Below are 24,534 nucleotides of genomic sequence, written 5' to 3'. Positions count from 1 at the left end.
ACACATAAATTAGGTGCTAGAAAATTAGATGTGACATGAGAGTGAAGAAGATGGGTACACAAGAAGGATGATAGAATAGGAAGGTCAGAGGGGTGTGGCCATTTTTTTTTTTTGGTGGGAATAGCCCCCATTTTTTTATTTGAAGACTAGAAGGGGTGGCAAAGACATGGAAAACATATAACAAATATCACACAACATGACAGGCAAAGGTCAGAAGTACATATAAATGACAAGTAAGGTACACGGACAGTACAGATATAGACTATACAACACAAATGAAGGAAAAAAATAGCAACAGGGTAGGGATACATACCAAACATGGAGTAACACAAAAATACGTATATACCAATGCACAAATCATTGCTGAGATGTTGCAAACTGTGTAATAGTCATATCAGAATGAGTGTTATCGATGGTCAATAAATGGAGAGTGCCATCGAGGTACACATTGAATATCAAATCATCCACTAGGCTGACAGCAATGCATGTGTAAAACAAGCAACAGCAAGGATGTGCAAATATATCAGCAGACAAGCAGATGGCAGCCTAGGACCTCCAACCCTCCATGTGAAAGGCAAACAACCAAGGGAAGTGCCAAACAGCAGAACCACAGCAAAATATTAATGTGACTATATAATAAACAACTAAGTATACACATCACAAACACTAGGAGAAATGGGATCTATGTGTCAAAGACATATGCCATACCAGAGGGAACACAGATGAATTGTCAGATATACAACATATATGTATGACATCCAGTGGCAATATATAATCCAAACAGAAAGAAGGTTCATCACACATACCCACACCAATGGCATGGAATATGAAGTAAACAGCGATATATATATATATATATATATATATATATATATATATATATATATATAATTAATGAAATTTAAGGAATGCAAACCTGTGCATAAGCAGGAAGTGTATAAATCCCTGGGTAATGCACAACACATTAGTGCAACATAAGCACTGATGGAATCTACTCAGTTGCCACCACTTTGTGTGCATATGCCTTGCATGTGCATGATACCCAACGTGGTGACACAAAGTAATTTTTTCCATGTACACCTACATTACAATGATGACACATTACAGGAAGCAAAACATACACATAATATATGCCATGTATATGTGAAACATGCATGTGAAACATGTAGGCCAAAGCTATAAGAGGGAAGGGAGCTATACAACATAGGCACACATCAGTAAGAAAATTCCAGAAAGAGAAAGTATACACAGAGTAAAGCAGGACAACCCTAGCTTAGGAGACACAGTGCAGATGCCTGTCTCCACAGCACAGGATGGACTGCAAGTCCTTTCAAGGTACACTGAAGTAAATGGCCAATGTCTGACACATGGGCATACTGCATTTGGAATAGCTACAAACATGTCTGTGTATAAATGACATAAACAATACAGTAATGTGTAACTATTAAACAGCAAATGGCATAAATAAACAAAATAAGTAGGTTTGAGTATCACATGTATGTATATACTGCCATGCAAACAATTCAACAGCGGACACAATCACAATTATTAATATACCTATCACTGTATGTGTGTAGGACTCATCAAAGGACAGCCCTGAGTACATGACTACAGCACAGAAACAATGGAATAAGTCCATGTAACCACTCAATATTACAAGGGCAATTAAGTGTCAATCATATTACAGCCATACTCATGTACATCTGTGTAAATCAGTGCATGTATACAAATGCATACACACAGACATGTATGCAAATCTGTGTATTCATGTCCTGATATAAGCTATTGTCAAAAATACCTGCTATTGACATAAGCAAGATACAAAGGGAGTTATGAATGATACTAAATAAAGCATTACCTTTGCATATTCACTAAGGAACCAGTGAGTGTCAATGCAGTATGTCAAGGATACATGTTTGTAAGTACCAGTCACAGTACTCTCAAACAACATGGCACATTATCTGCTAGTACATGCCACACACACAAGGTCATTGTGCCAGTAGGACAGTATGACCCAAGAGTGTCACATAAGTTGCAAAATCAAGACATATGTTGTTCAACAGACATGACAGCAAAAATCAATACACAAATGGATATACATACACATGGATAATGTGCAAATAAACACATTTGACCCATCTGACTGAGTTATTATTTATTTATTATTTATTTTATTTTACATTTGTTAACCGTGAAAGTCCGCCTGGACACAGGTGCTTTTTCAGCAGAGGCCAGGGGAGAAAAGCTCCACATACAAGATACAAATACAAATATTAGATATTAAAATGATCCAAGTTACCACATGAAAAGTATATGACAATAGTAACATACAATGTACATTACAGTGATAACAAAATATCGGATTCAGTAGGATTAAAATTACAGGTAGAATAACTGAGTGCAAGTAACAAGATGCACTGTACAGTACAATGACATAGACAGTGTGAAAGTAAAATCTAGCTGGGGAGAGGTACAGGTTGGAGTGCAATGCAGTTTGAAAGTTCTATATTTTGAGGTCAGGGATCACCCCCTGTTATACCTTTTAGTTCACAATACAATACTTAGAATTATCTGTAAGGGATATGATAAATGTCTGGTATACAAAGAAGGTTTGAGAAACATTGTAGACTGAACATTCTTGGTCTTGTTGATATACAGTACTGAGGAATGAACAGGAGTGGGGAAATCAAAGTCTCAGAGTGCTGAGGTTAGTACTCATGGTAGTTTAGTTAATGGAAGTGGGTTATATAGCGTGACTTAACCAGGGGTGGTGTATGAACATAGCCATGTATCTACAAGATGCATTTTTAGCATTTGTTTAAATTTTGTCAGGGAGGTATGGGATACTATATTATTGAGCAGAGTGTTACATGTTTTAGATATGAAGCTGGAGAACAAGGAATCACCATCAATGTTATTGGCTTGTGTTACCTGTGATAGTAATCTATTACTTGAATGGAGTGATCTATTGTTTCAGCGTAGAAGTATTACATTCTGGAGTGCAGGGGTTTTGTCAGGGTGGTGAAGGATTTTATGGGCAAAGATCAGTTGGTTATAGAGGAGTTGAGGTAATTCAAGGCAATTAAGTTGTTTAAGAGCTGAGCAATGATGTGATCTGAAAGGCAAGTCTGTGGCAAACCTGGCTATTTTTTTGTTGCAGGACTAAAGTTTGGCTACTTGTCTTTCTCAAGTTTGTGAGTATTAGGGAGGCATATAGCAGTGTAGATATGAGATGGGTAAGTGCAATATTGGATTTAGCCTGTTTAGTGAGGAACTATTCATTTCTGTTGAGAACACCTAATTTTTTGTGCACCTTATTTATGGTCTGGGTGATATAGATGTCATATTTCATATTACAGTCGATTTTGACAGCTAGAAGTTTAGTGTGAGTTACAGTAGAAATGAGGGGTTTTGTTCTTGGACATAATACTGAAGGAGAGGTTTGATATGGTAGATCTTGCTGGGTTGAGAAGTTTTGTTTTGTTAAGGTTTAAGATTAGCTTGGAGTTTGTAAGCCATGCGTCAACTGAGAGAAAGAATTATTGTGTAATCGAATGGAGTTCCTGTAGGGAGGAGGCAGAACAGATTAGGATCTGCATACTGGATAACAGAAGCATGCGAAGAGGAAGTATGTAGATTGTTGGTGAAGAGTGAAAAGAGTAGGGGTCCCAAAATGGAGCCTTGTGGAACTCCTATTGTCACTGGAAGAAGACGAGAGAGGTTGTTCTGCCATTGAATAGCCTGCCGGCAACCTAATAAATAGCTTTGGAACCAAGAGCTAGAGGGATGACTAATATTAAATTCAGAAAGAACTTGAATAAGTTTACTATGTGCAACTATTCAAAGGCCTTGGAAAGGTCAAGAAAGATAGCAGATATAAATTTCCCATTGTTTCTGTGACGGTTAACTGCATTGGTGAAGAACATTAATGTAATAGTAGTGCTATGGGAGGGTTGAAATCCATGCTGGGTGTTTGTTAAAAGTTTGTGTGTGTGTAAGTGATCCATAATTTGTTTGTACATGCATCTTTCTATGATTTTGGAGACAGGTGTTAGTATAGCTATTGGACAATAATTAGTAAGTTCTGTAGAATGACCGCCTTTGTATAGTGGTATTATGTGGGAAATTTTCCAAATCTCAGGGACTTTATTTCCAGACATGGATCTATTGATAAGGATGGCTACAGTGTAGGTTATTGCTTCGGCAGCAAGTTGTAGGTATTCTGCTGGGAGTTGATCTGCGGCTAGGGTTGTGGGTTTTAGTTTTTTAAGAATTTTTTTTTATGTTGTTGGTGGAGACTGGTTTGAATGTAAAGGAGGAGTTGTTAATGTTAATCTTGGGTGGATCAGTGGGGGGGGGATAAAGCAGTTATAGTTTCAGTGAAATACTTATTAAATTGGGTGGCTATTTTTTCGGAGGTGTTATTGGTTGAAGGGGAGGGAGTGGTAGATTTGCACGGAAGGTGAATACTATCAATGGCTGCCCAGAAAACTTTGAGGGATTTTTTTGGTACTTCACTTGGATATTCTGGTAGTAATTAATTTTGTCTTGTTTAACTGATTTTTTTTTTGCTTTATTTGGCAGCTCTAAGTATGATTGTTTTGATGCTTGGGATGTGGTACAATGCCAGTGTTTCCAGGCTTTTTCTCTAGTTATAAGTAGTGATCTAGCTTCTTTAGTTAGCCAAGGAGCAGACTTAGATTTAGTTCTAATTGTTCTGGGAGGTGCGTGTGTGTTTAGGATTTCTAAAAAAAGTAGTGTTAAATAATTAAACAGCTTCTTCTAGGGGAAGTAGCTTTATAGGTGTCCAGTTAAAGGCTTGTAAGGCTGTTAAGAAATTGTTGGTGTTAAAATGTTTTTTGCTTTTTATCAGATGGTAAGTTAATTGATTATTGTAGTGAGACTGATGCCTTAGTAGAAAGGTTGGTTGATGGTCACTCAGGCTGTCAGGGAGGCAGCCAGAGTGAAAGGAGTTGGTAGGTCTATTTATAAGTATCCAATCAAAGGTTGATTCCTTTTTGATTGACTCATCTATTCTTGTGGGGGATTGAATGATTTGAGTAAAACCATATAGGTTAATAAAATTTGTGGGGTTTTGAGAGGAGCAGGTCAGACAATCAATATTGAAATCTCCCATAATGATAGTTTCATGTGGAATTGAATCGGAGGTCCAATATAGTATGATTCCCAGGGTAGTTATATTGTTGCCTGGGGGGAATGTAGCATACAATTATGTTAATGAGTTTTTTGGAGTTAATTTCTAGTTTGGAGAATAATATTTCTACATTATTGAAGCAGGGAATAGTCAGATCTAGAACCTTTACATTCGGGTTATTTTTAAATAGAATTACTATTCCACCCCCTTTTTTGGCTATTCTGTCTTTGTGTAGGGTATTGTATCCAGGAGGGAGAATCTCACTGTTACTGTTGATTGTTTTAGACAGGTCTCAGTTAGAACTACAATATCAAGTGAGTACAGTGACAGATTGGCATGTAGATCATGGACTTTATTTATTATGCTCCTGACATTAATGTTAAGAATTAGCAGGTCTGAGTTACTGTGATGGGTTAATAAGTTGGTGAAAAGTGGTAAAGGAATTGCGTTGGAATTTAGCTGGTATACTACAGTGGGTCCTGGGTTAAGATGGATGTCACTGGACAGTTTTAATTGAGTATTAATGTGTAGCAACAGTTTTTGGTGTTTAAGTATGTGTTTGGTGTGTTTGAGAGAAGTATGAGTCTTAGTAGTCAGTGGGAGGAATTTAATAGGAATATAACCTATTTAGGTAGTGTTGTACAGATTGGGAGCAATAGTAGTGTTATAAGGTATTAGTCTGTGGATATGTGAAGTTGTATGTAGACGAGGGTAAGTTTGATTGTGTAGTTCAATATGATAATAAGAAAGGTAAGAGCAGAAAATTAGCAGTGCAGTGGTGAGTGTGTGGAAGGTGAATGTATGAAAGTGTCTGGTAGTAAGGGGAAGCATTCTAGGTTAGAGATATGATTTTAGTTTAGGATCAAGTTAGTGTGGAGCATCACAGAATAGGATACTGGTGTGTAATAAGGAAAACAGTGTCAGTGTGGATAGTAATGTAGTGGAAACAAGTATGAGAGACAGAGGCGGTAGTGCAGTGGGAGGGGAAAGGAAATGATATAGTGTGTCTTGTGTTAAGATGCAGCATTCAGGATGGTAGTTTGTGGTTGTATGGGTGGGAGTTATTGTGGAGGAGGTACTGGTATGGGATTGGTTGGGTGAGTAGTGCATGTGGCTATGTGAGTATAGTTTGGGTGATGTAGGGTGAGTGGGAATGGGCGTAGGGTAGGGGAGTGGAGTGAGCCCGAGTGCAGTGAGGGCAAATGGAGCGGGATGAACTACGAGGCAGAGCTGGCCACCAAGCAAAGAAACCAATCAGCCCAACAGCACAGGTCAGTGCCAACAACTTTTAAAATGGTTCACTTTCCTGTTTAGCAAGCTATATTTAAATGTATGAAAATAGTAGGCAGCAAAAGAAAAGGGAGTATATGAGAAGGGGAAATTTAGTATAGCATCTGAGAAGTGTGCATGCCACATCGGTCAGGAGTGAGTTATATCTGGTTACAACTTTAACATAGATAAGTGAACAAAAAGTGTTGAAAAATACACTGCAGATAGTATCAGGGGTTCAAGCTGATGCCACTATGTTTAGTTGCAGTGAAGCTGATTTAAAATGGAGTTACATATGCAAAGCAGTTGACTTAATCAGCTTGTCCTAGTTGCACAAGTTTATGCTGCTCTTCCAAATGCTTTGACAGCTTTGAGTTGCACTGAGACACAAAATGTAGGACTAGGTCTCCAGCTCCATTATTGAATATCCTACCAGCAGCGTGTGATAAGCCCAAGGTCTGCAATAAGACTGTGAGGATTCTGACTCGGGCTCAGTACTCTGCTGTGAGGAAGACTCTGCAGAAGGCTTTGAATCATCTGCTGCTCTTCTGAGAAATGCAGATGTGAAGAGTGCTCTCTGTACAATGATTAGCTGCTGCTGTGAGGAAGACTCTGCAGAAGGCTTTGAATCATCTGCTGCTCTTCTGAGAAATGTAGATGTGAAGAGTGCTCTTTGTACAATGATTAGCTGCTGCTTCTTGGCAAGATGTAAAGCACTTGAAGTAATGCTCTGTCTTAGAGCCACCACTATGGCATTATGGAACTCAGCCACTTTAACAGCTGTCATGACAAGGGCAGCCAAGGTATTTTGTGAGAAGAATTGTAATAATGTAGTGCATGAGTTTCTGTCATCCCTCCTAAGTTTATACAGAAATAACACAAGCAGAACAATTGTGTCCCACTTGCATTTTACCTACAACAGTCATACCTGTCACATAGAAGGCCAGAGTGTACCAGACATAACAATATTATGCTGCACTACATGCACATAAGTATACACATATACAGACTGAAGGAGTAGCACCCCTGCCCATATGGAGCAATGTATGCAGTAATACAGCATGATCATGTAAATAATAATGGTTAACGTGTCATTTGTTAATGTGTGCTATACTACAGCAGCAAGATAAAGCCACATTTGGCATGATATATGCAGTGTACATTAAGATGTATGTCAGTAAAGAATGACAGCAATATGGGAAATCTGAACAATTGTACTTAGACCATAAATATTTAAATATGGAAAACGCTATGGTGACAGCATTACAAACGTGGATCACATAGACAATACTTGTGATCCTGATTTCCTGAGGGACCACCCTGATGGGGTTGAATGTCACACAAGATCTCTCTAGCAATCTCTAAGGAGTCGTGCACGGCCTACACCATTTCCTGAAAGAATTTACTCATCAGGTCTTTCAACTGTGTCTGGAAAACATCTGTCACTATGTCCCAGATCTGATCCCAAAATTCTTCTGCCTGATGTGGTGGTGGACGTCTTCTGTGCTAAGCAGGTCCTTGTATGGTGCTGTCATCATTGTCTTCATCATGGTCATCATCCTGGCCCTAAGAGTCCAACCCAACTAGAAGTGGTCTGGCACATCATTGTCATCTGATTGGCAAGCCAGCACTGGTCCCATGCTCTGTCAAAGTTCGACACGGGAAAAAAACATTATACATACATAATCTGTATTAACCTAAAATCAATAAACAAATAAAATGTCATACAAACTGAAACAATCTACATATTGTAACTATTATCTATGTGATGTTACACTACTGTCTATCTGATCTTATCCAATTCTAATACTGTATGTGATGCCAGGCATAAATCCTTTGTCGTGACACTATAATGGTCAACAGATCTGGCCCATAAAGTATATTTATATGTTGTATAACAAAAGACACAACAGTGTAACAATAACAAGTGTACTGTCATGTTTATGCAAGATTCTAAATATTATAATATTCATATATTGATGATATGAATAGAAGCCCATGGATGAGTTGGTGAGCCGACCCATTAGGTTAATTTGGTACGTTACATGACATGCAATAGTCAGTTTATCAGACATGCTTCTGTTATTACTCACACATTTATTCACATACCAGCCTTGAGTATGAATTCAATATAAACATATGCACAGCACACAGATACATCTATATATCATTAAGTCTCAAGATAAGTATGCCATGCCAATCTGGCAAGTAACACTGGGGAACAATACTAAAAGACTTGATCCTTAGGCTAGTGCCAACAGAATCCTGTGCAATTAAGAAGTAGCTGTGGAACTCTGTTCAATAAATACCATGTCTGTTTAGCTTAGTTAATGTATGTTGATATGTAAGACAATAAATATTATGTAGTAGGAATGTCTGAATGCAGTGATGTGAATTTTTGGGTCCACTTTGTAATTTCTAAAATTCAAAACTTTGAACATCAAAATCCCAATGTTCAGATGTTTGAAGTTTTGAAATCTTGAAATGCAAAAAAAAAAAAAAACTAAAACAAAAAGTTGGACATCACATTTCTGTGGGGGGGCAAGCCCCCCCCCTGCCCACCCTCACATCCCCTGCTACTTAAATATACCAACTCCAAGATCGCACTACAGTGAAGAGAATGGTAAAGGTACCGTTCTGCACTGTTGGCCAATCTCAGTTGTTTAGCTTCGAGATTTCAAAACTTTGAACATCTGGATGGGATTCTGATGTTCAGGGTTGAATTTTTTTGTATATGTTAGATGTTCGCAAATAGAGCTTGAAGTAATGTACTTTCATTCAGTTGCCCTTGGTTGGAGTCTGAATGACAATAAAGTTTACTTTGACTTTAACATAAGTTAATACTGACACTAACTTCAGGTCTTTAAGATTACAGATCCTAGTGTACCACTTAACCATTGAGGCCTTTCAATGAATACCATTCACAGACTCAGACAGCAATTACTTGGAATCATGGCTCTTTCTTCGTTACTCAATGTGAGCCTCACACATTTATATTGTGGTGTCAATATGACATTTAAATTTCCAGTATAGCCTACCATTATGTGCAAATAATAAGTCATGTTTTCATCCTGTGATTAAAATATGTGTGTTTGAAATATATTGTAAGATTAACTAGCACTGGTGCTCTTAAAATGTATATGCAAATGAGATGAGCAATGCAACATTGTTAATGGGTGACATCATAACATCATATAATTGGAATGGAATTTGAAAGCTTTTGAACAACTGCACAATCACAAGCACAGTGACATGTGCTAGCTAGAATTATGCATATGGCACACATACATAACTGTCCCTCAACAAATGTATCACTTTCACTGTCTACATTTCTATTATGCTCATACAAGCAACTACACAGTTAAAAAAAATGTAATGATTATCACTAATAAACTATGTAACACCTCAGGCATACAATAAAACTGTGACTGGCTTATGGCACACCAGTGACAGGAAATGGTATGCTATGTGGTGTTTAACAAACCATGATGGTCCAGTTAAACAGCACTGCAAGAAAAGTGGAACTCAAGAAGTACATACCAGTAATGGCCTGCTAATGGTATTAAAAATGTTATGGCAGCAGACACTCATGCTATAACAGAATCGGGAGGCAATGCACAACATATGATTGAACCACTACCACATATGCAAGTTTGCTATATCCTACTATTCAAAGAGCAGTAACATTACAAGCAACTTGTATGCAAAAATTTCAAGCCCAAAGCCATATGTCAGTTAAACACAGATTACTTTCATTTAGATTGTGCCAACAAAACATTGCATAATCTCATTTTAATAAAAAAATGAATCTGTAGATAACTCCTAAGACAACATCCCACTTAAAATTATGTACACATTAATGTTATTCACGATAAATCACTAAGTATTACACTTATCTTGCAGATTTATTATGGGAAGTCTGGCATAAACATTAGCATGCCTGAATATCATAAGACTACACATCTAAACCTTGGAATTGATAATACATACCTCTCTCCCTCCACTGCTCTTTAAAGCTGTGCATATGCTCTATGCACAATGCAAATTTCAGGCACAGTCTTCATCAGCTTCAAACTGTAAAAGATGATGTATTACAGCAACAGATTGATTGCTTAAGTTCAATACCTAATGACTCTGATCTACAACAACAGAAAAATTAAAAAATACTGATTATCACATTTTCTAGCATTGACATAGAATACCACATTTTGCATATACAGTCACTGATGTGTCACTCTCACTACGGTGCACATGTGAGGATTACTGTTGACAAACAGGAGTAAGATATATTCAAACCTACAACTGTCACCTACCAGAACCCTACCTGTCTAGCTACTCAGTCTTAGCTATGATTGCATGAACTGATGGAAGTCAAACAATTTACATCTATGAATAGACAGAGAAGCATTACACACACTAACAGGTATACCAGTCTAAGGTAACATTGTGTAAGTGTACAGATATATTTAAGCATGTGGACAAAGACCAATAAATGTACACAGTTATTGTATGCTGAACCTATTATGTCATAATCAATAAAATTATGCACATATGTATATGATGTACAATATCTCAGTTGTGCCATATTACTGTCTGTACAGATGCACAAATACAATTTAATACATATGTATGTGTACATAGGCTTATAATTTCAGCTTGATAGGCAGGCCTATATGTGTAGGTGCACGTGTTTGTCACTTTGTATGGACATGTACACACTAAAATTAGCCTAGTGTGTATATTACATGACAAGTAAAAGAAAAGTACAAGTGCTGGCACATGCCCTACATAAGGCGTTATACACATATAACATCACATTGCATGTAATATTTTCAAAATGCATTGTGTGACATGAACTGGTGACATCCATAAGACATATGACTAACAGAGTAGCACAAAAGCACCACCATTTATAATACACATCATGCAAGTCAGGAATGCCTGTGTGATAATATTCAGTCTGGCCAATGACATATGAAATGTCTGTGGTGGGATATGAGCAACAAAACTATGCAGTCATGACTGCATGTCATTACTTTGCTTACAGCAATACCTCACAACTATAACAGCTCAGATTTATAACTGTAATATTTTGTAAGGAAGCATTTGTCTGCACTTGAAACACATTAATAGTTATTAAAGCAATTGCTGTTCAACAGTGGAATTTAAACCTTCTCATGTAATTTAAGTAGGAAAGCAGTCAATGAAAAGAAGTAATAAATTAAGGTCTATATTAAAAAGGTGAATGCTTACTTACCTGAACGCCTAAACATCGACCCATTTTCATGAAACCGCGAAAAAAGCAATCGTCCAGAAGAGCGAAAGTGGAAACATCGAATCATCATGGTTGGCCTTCTGCGGTATAGCTCCGTAAGGTAAGTGTGCGATAGTTACGGACCTTAGGGTTAGGGTGCACATTAAGTTAAGTGCATACATGGTGGTATATGTAAGATTTAGTGTAGGGTTAGAAGTAGGGTTTAGTTTAGGGTTAGAAGTAGGGTTTTGGTTAGTGTATGTATGTGGTTTATTTAGTTTGTTTGTGTAGGTAGTATGTAGCAGGCGGTGGGGTGGGACAAGTATGACAGTTCGACTTTTTAAATTTCGCGGTTTAGGACGTTTGGTGTTTATGTGGTTCGATGATGACAGATCGATGTTTAGGTATTCGATGAAGTAAGCATTCAACTTTATAATATAGACCCATGGATTATAACAGACTGCTGTGTAATTTAAACTGTGGAGGTAACATATGTGTGTAATACCCAGCATTTACACATAAGTCATTATTAACAGAAGTATGATGTTTCTAGAAACGTTGCAGATAATGGAGATATGTGTAGTTATCATCTACCTTAGTACTACAGGCTTCAGAGCACCACAGCCATGATAGATGTGTAATGTTTATCTCACCATGTATAGATCTCCCATCTGTGTTGTTTAATTGGAAATGCATAACTACCAAGATATCATCCAAAATAGGCTACACTTTGATTTGAACCCATACAGAGGCTTCTCACATCCTTTAATATTATAAAAGTCTAGAAAATAATGATAAAATATGCATTTATCTGTCTTATAAACTATCATGTGTCAGGACACTGCGTTTAACTGTCATAGCTTGCAAAAAAAACCCCCATTAGAATGTACTTTTAAAAACTAAATAACAGCCCTATGTTTCTTTTGCTTAATCAAACACACTGCTTGTGCTATGCTGATGAGATCATAAAAAGGCTGAAATATGTGTATCCCTAGCTAGTGGGGTTTGGTAATTTGTTCATTAAAATTACTTCAAACATAAAAGTCATGGGCCATCAGAATTGCCATATAGCTAAAACATCATTTGCATATATCCCATTTGTCTCTGTTATAGGAGGTTTGGGAGGTCACTCATTGGAAGTTCTAGCTTGGTTGGAGTTTTTATTTAGTTTGTGTTGTATGGGCGGTGCAGTGGTGCAGCTGTTAATGCTGTTGCCTCACAGCAAGAGGTTCTCTGGTTCGATTCTCGGCTGGGGTGCCTTCTGTGTGGAGTTTGCATGTTCTCCCTGCGTTCGTGTGGGTTTCCTCCGGGCACTCTGGTTTCCTCCCAAATTCTAAAGACATGCTTCTGGAGCATTTCTCCCGGGGCCTCCGCTGAAAACAGGATCTGTGGAACCTAGTTGGACATTCCCGGTCAACAAATAATAAAATAAATAAATAAATTTGCTCCAAAGAGATGGTGGAAGTTGGCTATGGGATAGAACTGTTGCATGAGGGTGAACTGTGAGATGATGTGATTGGGAGCTATCTAGTATACTCCTACAGCAGCTGCCATATGCCACTGAAATGTCCCAGAGGCCAGAATACCTACATTCAGGCACGCTTTTGTTTTTATCAGTACTGAGTTACCCAGCAGACACGCTGGGTACACATGTCCTGCACACAGCCAGCACCAGCTCTCTGTCTAATCTGTATCTACCTATTATTTCCTGGTCAGAGAGCTGGCGTAACTGTAGCCTGGCTCAGCACCTAGATGGCTGTCTTCTGGGATGCATTTGTAGAACATCCTCTAGTATGGCTTGCTGTACTTCCTCCTGCTGTTGTGTTTTACATGTTGACTGCATTAATTAGCCCCCTAATGCTCAGGATTATATGATTTAAGAAAGGTTACAGATTCTGCAGGATTCTTTAAGAATATGTGGAATATACTGGCAATAAGCTAAAGCACATATGGCCTCAAGTGAGTGCTTTCAGAAAGTTGTTGGCAAAGTACTTTATGACATTTCAGTTGTGCTGGGTGCAACCATTGCGTTTTGGAATCCAGTGGACATGGGCATTGTCTGTAATTATCCTACATTGAATAGATAATTGCTTGGTTTTGTTTTATGTATTGTATGTTATGAAATCGCCATTGATGCAATGACATCTTGTTTCGACATGCTGCTCTGTCCACAGCTTTCTTTTGGAATCTGGCCCAATATCTCAGAAATGTTATTTATTAGCAAGACCTTTTATTTTCTCAGATATGTATCTCTACAGCTGTTGTCTTTCTTTCATCCTTCTCTCTGGCTCACATTCTTAGCATCCTACATTCTACATACATATTCAAATTCCTACCTAATTCTTTTTAATTCTTTTTATTACATTTTTATTTCTTTTAATTCTTTTTATTAATTTTATTTCCTTCTATAATATATGCATATACCAGCTATTCTCCATCATTGTCTTCAAGATTCCTGTTTCTAATAAACACCAAATATGCTCCTCGTCTTTCTATCCACGCATCTGCTCCTACTACTATCATACCTTACATGCTATATGATACCTACTGCACCTATTTCTCAATCCCCCACCCTTACTCATGATGCCTGTGTCACTTGCCAGACGTTCATTATTACTATCGCTTCTAGCTTATTTGTCTTACCACCCTATCTCATTTTCAGATATAAAATTCTTAACCCTTTTCCCAATCCATATAAGGTAACATTTAAATTTAATACTAACATACCTAAACCCTCACTAGTGTATGCATACTGTAAAAAGATCATATTATGCAGTGATGTCCACCCAAACCCAGGTCCCAACTGCCTCTCTTCTCCACCCACTCCCTCTTCTACTGTAACGACATCTACTAAAAATTTGAAAATCATATCTATGAATATTCAAAGTATAGTAAATAAAAGCCTCTGAATTTCATTTCTGGGTAACTCAATACTCCCCAAACATTATTATTCTTACAGAAATTGACTCAAACCACATGTAATAGCCTATGAACCCCCCCCCCCAGCTATACTATCATCCGATCTGACAGATTAAATAAAAAGGTGGTGGTGTAGCAATCATGTTCTGTAGCCATATCTCTGTCTCTCCTTCTATTTGCTGCCTAAACTCCTCTATGCTGACATCCTTGTCTTTTACTGTAAATTAAATGAGCATAAAAAAATATTTCCCCAGGAAATAACATCCCTATTCTGGAAGACATCCTGCAGTGAATATCTAGTCCCACTTCTCAACAAATCATAATTCTTGGTGATGTCAATATTAACTTGCAAACCTTCACATCAGACTACTCCCCCACTAGTATCAATCTATATGGTTTCAAACAACTCATAACTTCCCATACTCACTTCAATAAAGCTAATAACACTGGAACTACACTGCACTGAATCCTAGTCTCAAATCCAAACCTTTACAACTCCCCAAAAACCCTCCCAGACTCCCTCAGTGATCCCCATCCCACCTATATTCAGAGAATAGCAACTCACCATATCAATGAGTGCCCTTAACCCTTTCCGGGTATCTCACCTTTACAAACTGCTTCTACATTTAAGTCCCACATGATAGACTTAATAGCCACCCTCACCCAAAAGTCCCTACAGAATCCTGCCACCCCTGACAAACGTCAAAGCTCTAGCAATGCCATTTCTTAACTTAAAATCTGTTCCTACTTATTACACAAACTTAAAGCCTTGCTCACCCTCTGTAGACAATCTCCCATATGAATATCTAAAGGCTGCTGCCCCCTCTATTGCCTACCTAATCTATATCTTGACTGATCCATTCATGAGTCATATGTCCCATCTCTCTGGGAAAAAATACGTCATTCCTCTTCATAAAGGGGGAAACTCCACTGAAATAACACATTTTAGACCAATTGCAATCGTCCCCTCTTTCCAAGATCTTAGAAAAATGAATTCATAAACACTTTTTATAATACTTACTCCCAGAAAAATCTATTAACCTCTACCTAACCTAGCATTGACCTAGATCATAGCACAAGAACTACCCTTGTTACCTTTTTAGAACACATCATTAAAGGCAGCGATACCAACAATTTAGATCTCACTAAAGCTTTTGATACAGTCTCACATACCAAACTACTCTCAAAAATGTCTGCTTTAGGCTTTTCCAGTACAACAGTCACTTGGTTCTCTAGCTACCTATCTAACTGTCTGCAATCAGTTAAATAGCTCTCTACTTACTCATCTTTTCTGTCAGTTAATACAGGTGCCCCTCAAGGCTTCGTACTTGGCTCTTTCTTTTTTGACACATTTTTAAATGATCTACATACATTCTCCCAACAAGCTACACTTATACAATATACAGATGACTCCACCCACTGTCATTTGGTCATCTAATAGCCCTTCCCAGTTACAATCTATCACTCAGCAGGCTTGCAACTCTATTGAAAACTGGCTCAGTGGCAATCAATTTTTCCTAAATTCAAATAAAAAAAATGCTCTTATCTCTCCCCAAATCCCAAACATTCATAAAAGACACCTTTAAAATATCCTTTCTCAACAATACTGAAATTGAAGTTGTTGTACCTCACACAAAGTTACTTGGTATCATAATAGATGATCAACTGAAATTTGATCTTCATATTCTAAAGTGCGTAAAAACAACACACTAAAAACTGGGCATGCTCTATGGATCAAAAAGATTCTTTGCCAAATCCTCAAGAGTTACTCTAGTCAATACATACCTCCTTCCTTCACTCCTATATGCCTCACCCATTTTCACCAACATTCAGAGCTCCTTAAGATCAGTACTTGAGCTTTGCTATAACAAAGTAACGAGATTTGCAACCAGTCATATAACTCCCACCCTTCCTCCACCCTCAGATATTTAAAGTGGCTTGAGTTACCTCAAGTTCACCCAACTGCTCCTTGCTCATAAAATGATATACAAATCCTCATCCTGCCCAGCAACCAACACCATTCTTAACCATTACCTCCCTAATCACCTTCTTTGGTCATCTGAGAAACACCTCCTTGAAATCCATAAACCGAAAAAATCTATCAGTCACTGCCTTTATTCCTACTCAGTGACCAATGTCTGGAACAGAACTCCTACAGATATTAGAGCAAAGCCATGTAGCCACATATTCGAACAATCTTTAAAGAGATTTCTATTTAACTCTGTACATGTCTTACACCAGGCTGACACCACCCGTTACTCCTTCCTTCTCTTCCTTTCTCCTTTCTCTTTCTTTTTCCTTCCTTCTCCCTTCTTCCTTTTCTTTTCCTTGCTCTTCCATTTCTGCCTTCCTTTCCGCCCTTCTCTTATGAGCCAAATCACCATTTACTTCTCTGATAGGTTCCCTACTTTAACTCCATTTCCTAATCTCCCCCAACTGCAAAATCTCTTTCCTTTTCTCTTAGTCCTTTGTCCATATTTAACATGATTAACATTTTTACTGTTGGTTATCAATATTACTATGTGTTCAACATCCTATGATTATTGTTCAATATTCTCTATATGATTTTCTGATCTGCCTTTATTCATGTAACTGTATGTCATTTCTCCTATCTGTTAACAAAACAATGTTCTGTGCCTCACCAAAGTCCAGTCAAATAAACCAAAGTAGATATCCAAAAAACAATAAGACTGGACACTGCTCGAAGACCAACTCCTTCTGTTTATTGAAATAAGTACACAAAAGATGAGCGCTTTCGGGCCTCTGCCCTTCATCAGATAAAGCATCTCCCAAAAACCCTTTTTGGGTTAGGGTTTTTGGGAGATGCTTTATCTGATGAAGGGCAGAGGCAAGCCATCTGTGTACTTATTTCAATAAACAGAAGGAGTTGGTCTTCGAGCAGTGTCCAGTCTTATTGTTTTTTGGATATCTCCTATCTGTTATTGCACTTTATGTGATAACATTATGTTGTTTAATAATTGAACTATGTACGTTGGAGCTTTTCTCCCCAGGCCTCTGCTGAAAATGGGATTCATGCCCGGTTGGACTTTCCAGTAAACAAATGCTAAAATAAGAAAATAAATAAATAAATAATGGTTAAAACAACTGAGATATACCTAGTTATTTTCTAGCTCTTACCTGATTCATGCTGACCTTCCAAGCTTCACTTTTTAGATGATGTGATACAAAACGCAGTGACTCCATTTATCCTGCCTGACAACTTTCTTTTGTGTATTGTACAACTGACATGTTTCTGTTTGTCTCCTTCCTTAGGCATGTATTTAATTTGCATTTTTTCAGGATATTAATACCTGAATATAGCCATTAGATGAAACTATCATACAGAATCATTGGGACTAAATCTTGGCAAACATTTATTGAGAATAAACGTTCAAGCTATGTCACTTCTATAGTAGGCAAAATAATCACCGCCATGCACATGTACTAAAATCACATTTTTTCATTTCATTTTTTGAGTTTTCATGTATACATTCTTTTATCAATAACTTTTTGATATTTTCTCCCCTCCTTTTCCCCCAGGACCACTTTTCTATTATTCACGGAACATTTATGGCTAAAATGTCTGTTGCATCCTTGAGGCATCCCTAAAAATCTAAGAATTAAAGGAAGCCATTATTGATGCACTATTTTCAGAGCTTATTTGCATTACTAAGAACATGATGACTACCTAAAAAACACACTGACTTTGCTGAAAAGAATTCTACATTCTAAACAGCAGGAAGGCTGACAGAATTAACTTATTTCATTTATATTCAGCATTTCAAATATGTTAATTTCAAGTCAGTTACAAGAAGTTTTCAGTGCAATTAGAGTAAGGTACTTAAGATCATTAATCTTAATAATGGGTGGCACAGTGGTGCAGCGGTAAACATTGTCGCCTCACAGTAAGACGTTCTCTTGTTTGATTCTTACCTGGGGTGCCTTCTCTGCAGAGTCTGCATGCCCTCCCTGTGTTTGCATGGGTTTCCTCTGGGTTCTCTAGTTTCCTATCACATTTCAAAGACATGAGTCTGGATCATTTCTCCCCACGCCTCCTCTGAAAATAGGCTCTACCCTAGTTGGACTTTCCTGATCAACAAATGTTAAATAATAAATAAAAATTAATGGCAACTACAAATACAAAAAAAAATAAGAAAACAATATTTCCTTTCAGTTAAATCCTCTCCAGCAAGAAGATATGTAGTTCTTAACAAATAACTTAAAAAAACATAACTTCTGCATCACTGATGAAAAAGGCACTTGGGTTTTAGTTAGTTAAATATCTAAATACATGTCAGATTTCAAAAACTCAGCAATGAAATCCAAAATGTATTTTTTCCTGGAACCTTAATTATTCTAATCAGAGTTAGATTTCAAGTTCAATATAATATGGGAATGATATCAGTAAATTTCATTTCAAATTATTCATTTTTTGGCCAGGATGCATGGAAATGTTCTAAGCAGCTGTTCAATGTCAGCATGTGAAAGCAGTATTGTGCTGCACCAGAAATAATGACCATACTATACATGAATATCCAGACCCTATCACACCAGAAGACTCGTCCCTGCACAGCTACATTATAATAATGAGGAGTGACTGACTGGAGCAACCACAACTAATTGTATGGCTTTCGTTATGTAGCTCATGATAAGCAGAGTAAGGAAAAAACGTGGAGTGTTCCTGTGAAATGGTAAAGTACCATGTTAATACAAGGCTAGGTCACTTAAAATCCTGTTCATGCCCATATACTCCACTATAGACCAGTAAGCACTACAAAGTACAGCATTTCTGTGAAGGGCAGAATATAAAAATTACCAAAGATGTGGCTAAAATCACATGGTCACCACTATCACTGTTACAGTGAGGAGGAACAGGGATGTATAGGATAATATATAAGGAGAAAAGACCAAGCAGAGAGAAGTACACAATATGAACCAATATGACAGTGGAAGGAGGGGGTAAGAAGGTAAGGTACAATTTTTTTAGAGGGGATAGAGGCCCTTTTGTTCATATGAGTAGTGAAGAGACAAGGGATATGCAATGTAATGGATGACTGGGTTTGGAAAGATTATGTAAGCTTGTGAGCAGGGGAAATAAGTAAACAAAACAGTACAGACACAGGGCTGTTTTTGAATGCACACAAGGATGAGTTGACAAGAGTGGAGCACACTCATACAGAGGGTGAACGAACAATGATCTGAAGGGTTGGACCACATAAAACATATGGAGCAGGATACACTAGAAATGGGGGGGGGGTCACACAAGTTTGATGATAGGATGAGATGCTGACCACAGATAGGTTGCCTGAAGGACTAACTACACAGCACCATGGCCAGTTGATGATCTCATATAGGAACTGCCATACATTGTAGGGCCCTCCTGTGGCCTTGCTATCATGGCCTATACACCAATGTATTTGTTATTCACCACAGGAAGGTCTCTCTCTCACTCTCTCAGGATAGAAAATGTCCTTTGTTTCACTCAACTGCATCCTTCACTGCTTCCTCCATCATATGCTGCAGCTATCATTAGTGAAGAGGTAGCAGGGCATGAGTGTCTGTCTGAGAGGTGTTTTCACACATCTCTAGTGAGCCACCCACATCCCCATTATCAGAGCCACCATGAGCTAAAACAAAGAAAGTTGCTGGTGAACATGCATGGGTCTGCTGATCTTCCTCCTCTTCATCAGCTGAACCTGCAGAGTGAAGATATATTGGGAAAAGTGGCACAAGTTATTGAAGCACACTGAAGTCTAAAGCAGTTAACAGTGATACATACTCTGTCTTGCAGCCAGACATTCCTACCTTGTGTAATATTCTACCCTACTGAGATACATATTCCAATGAGCTAAAAGATAAGCATGCACATATTATTATTACCTTGTTGATGGTTATGCCTTTATCTTAAAGAGAAAAAAATCACAACTTCTGTACTTCTCTGGGCACTCACTTTACACTTTTGCTTCCTTCTTCTGTAGACTTTCAGGACAGTGTTGCTTCAGGTCATCATAGCAATGTCAATATTGTTCGCAAGACAGTTAAATACATGTTGGCTTCCTCAGCATGATGCCAAGGTCATACCAGGTAGGTGATCACTTTTTCAGTGATGTATCATATGGTAACCTAAAAACACAACACCTAAACAAAGCCACAGGTCACTGATCACTCTAAAATATGTTTATTCAGTATAACAAACAAACGGTTAAGTGCTTTCATCAAAAGAAATTTGACTTCATCAGAACAATAATATTTTTCAACCAACAAGTTTAAAAAATCCCCAAATAAATCTGATTGGACAGTATTATACCACATCCTTCTTCTCTGTATCATCAACTTTCATTTGCAATATTAGTATTTTTTCTTCATTTATATAATCTTTATCTCTTTCTCTTATTCTCATCATCTCCCAATTGTTTGCACTTATATTTAAACATTTTTTTCTACCAATTTCACATTCTCTTCACTTACCCATTTTAATACTCTATACAAGTTTAAAAAAGCAAAATAAACAACTGGATTCAATAACCCCAATCCCACTTCACCTTCCCTCATATACAACACACCTTTTTTCACTGGATTTAAAGTTGAATCGCGTATGAAGGAAAACACTAATTGCATAACCCACAATTTCTTTTTCATATTTTCTGGGGGTCATATAAATATTTGACACGTGCTGTTTTTTCTCATTAAAACATAATTCACGAGATAAAGATTAGCATTCAAGAAAAAAGTTTAAGTACTCAACATAAGACATATTTCTTTCATTTCTTTTATAAACTCTCTCATTGCCTCATAAGTACATAATTTTCACAAATGTTATCCCTAACAAAGTTACTTCACTCACTGAAAAATACACCTGTCCAATTTTCACATCACCCAAACAATCACTTTTATCTTTATTCAAGGTCATTTCCATTTCCTTTAAACATCCATTCAGACAAACCAGCACTTCCCTCATCCATATTTTATTCTTATCAAGCACAACTATACCATCTGCATATGTTAAAACTGCTGGAATCACCATTGCCTTTTGCATCACATATCTAGCATCTTTCAGTTTATAAGCTACTTCACTCACCATCACATTTATTACCAATATAAATAATATTCCACTTGTGGGACATCCTTGTTTTATACCATAATTCATGCATATTTCTTTACTCAGCCACCCAATCACTAATAATTTCACTGTATTATTTTGATATACTGATATACACACTCTCTTAATTCTATAACTTCTTCCATACTATTCCATAACATCCCACAAAGCATCATGTCCTGATGTTTCAACTGCCTTACTAATATCACCTACCATAAGTTTCTCATCTTCCCTTTTACTTATAATATTATTCACAATTTAATAATAATAATTAATAATAATAATAATTGCAGATCCAGATGGAATCACCACAGGAGATGGATTATCTCAAAGGAAGTATCTCTTTATTTGAACATGAAACACAAGCGCTTTCGCGTAGCTAACTACGCTTCTTCAGATGTACTTTAACACTAAAAATACAGTTATTTTATACAAAACATTTTGGCACGCAAGCCAAATAATAAATCAATTAGAATAATTGCCTAATTGATGAATTGTTCTACTCTTTCAGTAGTTATGGAAAGAGTACATATTGAGCACATAAGAAATGGGTGCGTTTACCATTAGAACTGAGTCATACTTATAAACCGTATAACCATTATAAGGCATTAGCCCAAAAAAAGGGATTTGAATACATTTAAAAGACATTTAAAAAAACATTTAAAAAACCTTTTAAGAAACAATAAAAATGCAAAAGTGTAATCCGACCCATTCTAGGAACTTATTGCAAATTTAAACAGCTCCATAGCATAAATGCATCAATAAAATAAAAACCAATTGACTAAAAACAATCTGTTTGTTTATCAAAAAACACTGTATTAGTAAATTTATTTCAAGGAAGCTCAGCGCTGCTATTATGCTGAGTACAGTATGAGATGTAAAATATAATACGTGTAAACTAGAGATCTACTTACTCGATTTGTTCAGAAATTGTAACTCATATCAAGCAGTTAGTTCATATATACATACCAAAAGAATTTTTTAGTACCCAAAAATCTGTCATGCCTATGCCATCTTGACTAATCCAGAGCTCAAATGAAGCTTATCAGCATATTATGCACAAACAGTATATGTACTCCATTATGTAACGTGTTACTCAACTAAACTATATGGCTCATAGATTCATCAAAATCAAGACCATATATTTTTGAAAACATTAAGTTTCCAAAAATAATTTTATAACGGATGTAAAGGATATAACGCTATGTGCGTATACAAATGTGCGCTAGATATCCGATCTGTTAATCTAACTTATAAGCTTGAGTTATTATTTAGAAACAGGTCAGGATATCAGAATGTACAGATATATATAACGTATCCTTCTAAAAGCTATATCTTTGCATACATAATTCAAAATATTAACAAAATATTAACAAAATCAGGGGAACAATGATTATTCAAAATATTATTCACAATTTCTCAAACCAGCAATAATAATTCTTGGCATCCATTCACTTTTATACCAGATATACGTCCTTCCATAAAATTTTATAATCTGTATTATTTAATGTGATTTATTTTACTCTTTTCATCTTTCTTCCATATAAATTTTAATATCCCACTACATAACTTTTCATAAAAAACCCTTCTTTCAAATATTCATTCAAAACTGTTACACAACACTCTATTTGTCATTCCCTTAATTTCTTATATACTTCATACCCTGTACCATCTGGACCTGATACTGATTCAACAATTACTTTTCTAAGTACTTCATCCAATTCACCAGTAGTAATTTATTTTTCAATTTTTTTCTTTAGCTCATTCTTGACTTTTTTTTTTTGCTTTCCTCTATATTATTGTCCTTTTACTCTCATACTTATTTTCTGTGTGCTTTACTACTATACTTGTAATTTATTCTTGTGTTCTTTTTGCCTCTCCTTTTACATTTTTTTAATTTCTCTCATTATACTACTATCTTTCTTTATTATTTTACCCAACTACACAGACACCTCCTCCATTCTCCATTGTAAATAATATCTTTACTTTAACAGTAATGTTTTCATTATTTTCTCAATTTCTTTTATAGATTTATTTTTTCATATCATAATACTCTCTTGTCTAATCTAATAATAATTCTATTCTAATAATATAATTATAATATATAAATAATTATATTCTAATAATATAATAATTATATTCTATATAATAATTTTATTATTTTAATAAGTCCAATAATCTCTAAATTCTCCAGTACATTTTTATACATCTTTCCATACTTTATTTTCTCCTCCTTTCTTACATCATCCTGCCATTGAAAAAAAAAAACTTTTATACTTCTTTTTAAATTCAATACACCATTCAGACCAATTTTCATAAATGTCCCTCATGGTTATATGAATCCTCCATAACTGCAATGTTTCCCACGCTCCAAATTCATCAGATAACTTCTTGTTTAGTCTTTTATTCTCTTTCCTATTTTAAAATGCTCCCTTTCTTCTATCATCTCCATTCGTATTGCTAAATGATTTGAAAAAAAATCTCTATTACCATCTGCTACACCCAAATCTTCTGATAGTACAACATAATCAAATTCTGATCCAATTTCCCCTGTTCTTTGAGTCCATTGCCTTTTATAACAGCCAGAGTGAACATGCCACATTTCATCACTTCATAGGTTCATAGGTTTGTACTAGGTTATTAGCCCTAGGGCCTATACAAGCCTAGCCATAACAATTCCCTGGCTATTTCTTCCCTGGACCCCTGTCTAGCAGGACAACTGACATGATCCCCAGGATGAATTTTTTTTCTCCCATCCAATTGTCAAGGTTCCTTTTGAAAAGGGTCAAAGAGGCACTCTGCTTGACATGTATGGGCAATCTATTCCAGAGTCTGGGG

The sequence above is a fragment of the Protopterus annectens genome, chromosome 8.part0 (assembly GCF_019279795.1).
Source record: "Protopterus annectens isolate FY-2018-M chromosome 8.part0, PAN1.0, whole genome shotgun sequence".
NCBI classification, from domain to species: Eukaryota; Metazoa; Chordata; order Ceratodontiformes; family Protopteridae; genus Protopterus; species Protopterus annectens.
This window is presented reverse-complemented; position numbering follows the sequence as displayed.